Genomic DNA, 5,915 nt, shown 5'->3' with positions numbered 1-5,915 from the left:
CTCATTTTCTGTGGTTCCCTCATGCATTAGAGAGGCCTGTAACCCTCATGTTTCTAAGCATGCAGGAAGGGGATGTTGGAAGCAGAGGCTGGTGGCAGACTCTTCTCAGGGCACGTCTACACCAAGCCCAGCGAGCAGCTGAAGGTTGCATAGGCTCCCTGGAGCTAGCTCAGGGACCAACAGCAGTGCCATCATAGCAGCATGCAGCACAGTGCCAGCTTCACATTGAATACCATACTTTCTCGCATACAGCACACCCTGGAATAAAACCTTGTCTTTGAAAGGTAGGATGAAAACAAAAAGATCTTTCCTTGTAATACGTAGCTGAGTAGCAGCAGCAAGGGAGCTGAGCCCGCTCACTCCTCTGCTCCCTCAGTTGCATGCAGGTTTTACTTTTGCTTTTGTCCACTAATCAGCAGAACCTGCTCTTACCATATTTCTCACCTCTAATGCACACTCCAATTGCCAGTAACTATTCTTTGGACAAAAATGCATGTTGTATATGTGGAAATACGGTATTTTGTCTGGCTCCCTGTTGGGCTTTGCAGGTTGCATTGATTTCTGGGCTGCCCCAGCTACGCCGGCATTGTAGTTTAAAGCTAGCTGGTGTCTGTCTGCATGGGGTGGTCAGATCTTGGCTGCAGGGTAGACAGACACTGGGTATCTGATGCACAGAGATGGTGATAAAGGGCTCCTGGGTATTTTGTGCACTGTAGTGCACGACTTCCTCCCTTTAATACCTGCTATATCAGCTCCTGCAGGAGACCAGCTGCGAGAGTCTGCTTTTCACCCAGACAGAGGAGCAAGCACCCCACGGCTTCATATGGATATAATCAAAAACAACTTTTAAGTGAAAAAAAAATCGAGGAAAACAATTTTCCCCATTTTCAAGAAGGGGAGGAAGGAGGACCCGAGCAACTATAGGCCAGTCAGTCTCACCTCCATCCTTGGCAAAGTCTTTGAAAAAATTATCAAGGCTCACATTTGCGAGAGCCCGGCAGGACAAATTATGCTGAGGGGAAACCAGCACGGGTTCGTGGCAGGCAGATCATGCCTGACTAATCTAGTCTCTTTTTATGACCAGGTTACGAAACGCCTGGACACAGGAGGAGGGGTGGATGTCGTATACTTAGATTTCAGGAAGGCCTTCGATACGGTATTCCACCCCATACTGGTGAACAAGTTAAGAGGCTGTGACTTGGATGACTACACAGTCCGGTGGGTGGCGAATTGGCTGGAGGGTCGCACCCAGAGAGTCGTGGTGGATGGGTCGGCTTCGACCTGGAAGGGTGTGGGCAGTGGGGTCCCGCAGGGATCTGGACAGGTTGGACAAGTGGGCAGAAAACAACAGAATGCAGTTCAACAAGGAGAAATGCAAAGTGCTGCACCTAGGGAGGAAAAATGTCCAGCACACCTACAGCCTAGGGAATGACCTGCTGGGTGGCACGGAAGTGGAAAGGGATCTGGGAGTCCTAGTGGACTCCAAGAGGAACATGAGTCGGCAGTGTGACGAAGCCATCAGAAAAGCCAACGGCACTTTATCGTGCATCAGCAGATGCATGACGAACAGGTCCAAGGAGGTGATACTTCCCCTCTATCGGGCGCTGGTCAGACCGCAGGTGGAGTACTGCGTGCAATTCTGGGCGCCGCACTTCAAGAGGGATGGGGATAACCTGGAGAGGGTCCAGAGAAGGGCCACTCGTATGGTTAAGGGCCTCCAGACCAAGTCCTACGAGGAGAGACTGGGGCACCTGGACCTTTTCAGCCTCCAGAAGAGAACCTTGAGAGGCGACCTTGTGGCTGCCTATAAGTTCATCACGGGGGCACAGAAGGGAATTGGTGAGTATTTATTCACCAAGGCGCCCCCGGGGGTTACAAGAAATAATGGCCACAAGCTAGCAGAGAGCAGATTTAGACTGGACATTAGGAAGAACTTCTTCACAGTTCGAGTGGCCAAGGTCTGGAACGGGCTCCCAAGGGAGGTGGTGCTCTCCCCTACCCTGGGGGGCTTCAAGAGGAGGTTAGATAGGCATCTAGCTGGGGTCATCTAGACCCAGCCCTCTTTCCTGCCTATGCAGGGGGTCGGACTCGATGATCTATTGAGGTCCCTTCCGACCCTAACATCTATGAATCTATGAATCTATGAATTTGGACCTTATTTCCACTGCTATGGTTGGGGAAATCTAGCAACCTGAAGCCTCCCACGATACCTGCAGTCAGGCTAGTGTCTCAGCCAATGGCTCTTGAGCTTTTTGTACAGCGGATGACATTTCAAACCCGGGAGCTTCTGCTGGACAAGTGTCAGCTCTGTCTCTCAATCCCTGTCCTGGGAGGCTGGTGGCACATGGAAAAGCACGTTACATGAATACTGTGGTCCAGGCTTCACCTGGAGTCTTGTGTGTAATTCTGGGCACCCGTGTTCAGGAAAGGTGACTTTCAACGAGGAGGTCTCCTAGCAGGATTGTGGAAGGAGAGCCCGGCTTGCAAACGAAGGCTGAAACAGTTTGGCTCAGCATTGGCCAACCTATGTGCCCCATGGGCCAGATCTGGTCTGCGGGCCCAGTGTGATGACCCTCTGAAGCCCTCTATACCTATATTATTAGATTTCAAAGTACAAGGCTTGGGAAGATGACTCAATCCCTAGCATAACCTCCTGTATAGAGACATAGTTGGCCATGTTAGTCTGAAGTCAAGTAGAAGGCAGGGCAGATTTGCACCTTGGAGACTAACTGAAGTAGATATAGAGATACATAGCACAAGCTCACTTCATCAGGTTCTGGGAAAGGATGTGCCGAAAACAGAGTATAGGAAGCAGGATACAAAAGACAAGACATGGGTGAAAGATGGGGCAGTGCTGGCAGAGACAGGTGAGCAAACAGTAAACCCATGGGAGCAAAGGTGTTCCCGTGAAGACCCAAAAGCTCCTGTGTATTCCCCTCTGACTGGATTTTCCTGTTGGGGTTTCCATCTTGGGGAACATTGCTGCAAGCGGGGAAACACGGGGGTCCCCCCTTTGCAGAGGTGAGGCCCCAAGCATCATCCCGCAGACCTGTCCCAAGACCAGCACGGGCCTAGCCCTATGGGACAATACTCGTAGGATCTGTAGGGTGACATCCGTCTTGCCCAACGAAGCAGATCGGTTGTCCTAACGTGACGGACCGGCATGATGGAGTCAGCACGACACCACGCGCCAACACACAGCAGCTGGCACACCCCACGAGGAGGCCTCGAACTGCGAACGCCAGCTCTGTTATTGGGCAACCTGCAAGCGAAACAGCTTGCAAAATGAAGGCAAAGGTGTTTGCATCTCACCGCAGAAACAGGAAAAGCTTTTAATGCAATGCAGAGGTGACCAAAAGGTGGCAGGGTTTCCAAAGAGAACGTAATGCTTTGGCTGCTCCCAGCGCTTGCAAGAAGCAAGTCAGCGATAGCTACCACCTCAATGCCACAGAAGCAATAAAAACCCTAAGGGCATTCCCTCTTTGTCTCCTGGAGTTTCTGCTTTTCTATTTGTCGGAGCCCCGAGACAAACAGCTTATATTTTGATGACTATCTGACCACAAACTAGCACCAGTTAACAATATAATCATCTACAAACGGTGACGGGTCACAGCAGGGGACTGCGTGGATTAGGCAAACTGCAATTGCAATTGTCTCGTGAGTCTCATGCCATTTGGTAGCTCACTTACAACTCCAGCTTTGCAAGCAGATATGTTTTCTTTAAAGGGATAAAGCATTCCCTGAATTGTTACGTCACTGCAATCCCTTTAATGTGTTCAACTGTACGTGCCATGCAGTAGCTAACCAGTCCCGTCAAGAAGCACTGCAATTAAAGGCACAGTGGGGATACACCCAAGTTACACCCAGGAGCAATTCAGAGTGCTTCTGGTACCTGGCCAAGAGCATTAGCATCCAGCACATCCACCTACCTGCTCCAGATCAGTACCTGCCATTTGAAATGTGGCTAATTATGCCTCTGATAGATAGCATGTCTGCTAGATGAATGCTGGTGTGGCATATAGAGACCCTCCCCTTGCAAAACAGGGCCAGTAGCAGGAAATCCTTTTAGCTTATCTCACAGGGAATACAAAAAGATAATCAGCATTCAGGAGACTGCTTGAATGAGATCCAAATTGTCCTGAGTTCAACCCAGGCTCCCAGACTATGCTCGTCCATGTTTGGCGCAGCTCCAGCGGTGGAGTTGGCAAGGTAGACTGGACTCAGGTGTGTTTGGTATCTCACCTTGCTCTGCGACTTTACTGTGACCATGCCGTCACAGCGCAGGATTTTGAATCCACGTTTTCTCCGGGGTTTATGCTGATTTAGGGTAGGATTTCAAGGGGTCTTGCTAGAAGCTTTAAGCTAAGACAGCTTCACATGCATGCCCTGAGTCTAATTTGGATTGTAGCACGTGCAAAACTCAATGCTGCAGCCGAGCTCGCACTGCTGTCCTTCTCAACTGTATGGGGAGCTGAACTAACACAATCTCATTTTCAAGCCTGGATACGTCTGGCGGGGCAGCAGGGAGGTAAGCCCCATTCACAGCTACATGGATGGGAAGCAGCAGCAACTCATGCATCAGCATGCACACAGCCCTGTGTTTCTTCATGCAACTTGGAAGCATCAGTACATTAAATCTCACCCACCCTATGTGGTAGGACTTCAATTCCCACCCCCTTCACACAAATAACCTGGGTCTTTAATGCATGTGATAGCCAGAACTGGGATGCAGGAAGCTCTGGGCTTCCCAACCCCTTCCCCCAGCCCCATATCCATTGAAGTAAATGCATCTACACTATCTCAGGTGTAGAAAGGTCAAGTCTTAGGGCATTAGTGATCACCTAATAATAGAATTCACCATAAGACGTCGAGTGGGTAAGGTAACTAGTGGGGTGAAAGTGCTAGACTTTAGGAAAGCTGATTTCAATGAACTCAGGCGATTAGTCAAGGACGCACTGCAGAGTAGGAGTTTTGAAGAAATGGGAGCCCCAGAAGGGTGGCTGTGCCTTAAGGAAATGATCCTTCGGGCACAAAGCAAGGCAATCCCCGAGCAAGGCAAAAGGGGGAAAGGGGCCAGGAGGCTTCCCTGGCTGACCAGAGAAATCCAGGGCAGCCTAAGGGCCAAAAGGGGAGCACATAAAAAGTGGAAACAGGGAGAGATCACCAAAGATGAATATACCTCCTCTGCTCGTGCTTGTAGGGAGGCAGTTAGACGGGCCAAAGCTGCCATGGAGCTGAGGATGGCATCCCAAGTAAAGGACAACAAGAAATTGTTTTTTAGATATATTGGGAGTAAAAGGAAGGCCCAGGGAGGAATAGGACCCCTGCTAAATGGGCAGAAGCAATTGGTGACGGACGGGGGGACAAGGCTGGACTCCTCAATGAGTTCTTTGCCTCAGTGTTCCTAAGTGAGGGGCACGACAAGTCTCTCACTGGGGTTGTAGAGAGGCAGCAGCAAGGCGCCAGACAACCATGCGTAGACCCTGAGATGGTGCAGAGTCACTTGGAAGAACTGGATGCCTTTAAGTCGGCAGGCCCGGATGAGCCCCATCCGAGGGTGCTGAAGGCACTGGCCGACATCATTGCAGAGCCACTGGCGGGAATATTTGAAAGCTCGTGGCGCACGGGCCAAGTCCCGGAGGACTGGAAAAGGGCCAACGTGGTCCCCATTTTCAAGAAGGGGAGGAAGGAGGACCCGGGCAACTATAGGCCAGTCAGTCTCACCTCCATCCTAGGCAAAATCTTTGAAAAAATTATCAAGGCTCACATTTGCGAGAGCCCAGCAGGACAAATTATGCTGAGGGGAAACAGCACGGGTTCGTGGCAGGCAGATCGTGCCTGACCAATCTAGTTTATTTTTATGACCAGGTTACGAAACGCCTGGACACAGGAGGAGGGATGGATGTCGTATACTT

Source organism: Alligator sinensis, unplaced genomic scaffold (assembly GCF_000455745.1).
Source record: "Alligator sinensis unplaced genomic scaffold, ASM45574v1 scaffold1054_1, whole genome shotgun sequence".
NCBI lineage: Eukaryota > Metazoa > Chordata > Crocodylia > Alligatoridae > Alligator > Alligator sinensis.
This window is presented reverse-complemented; position numbering follows the sequence as displayed.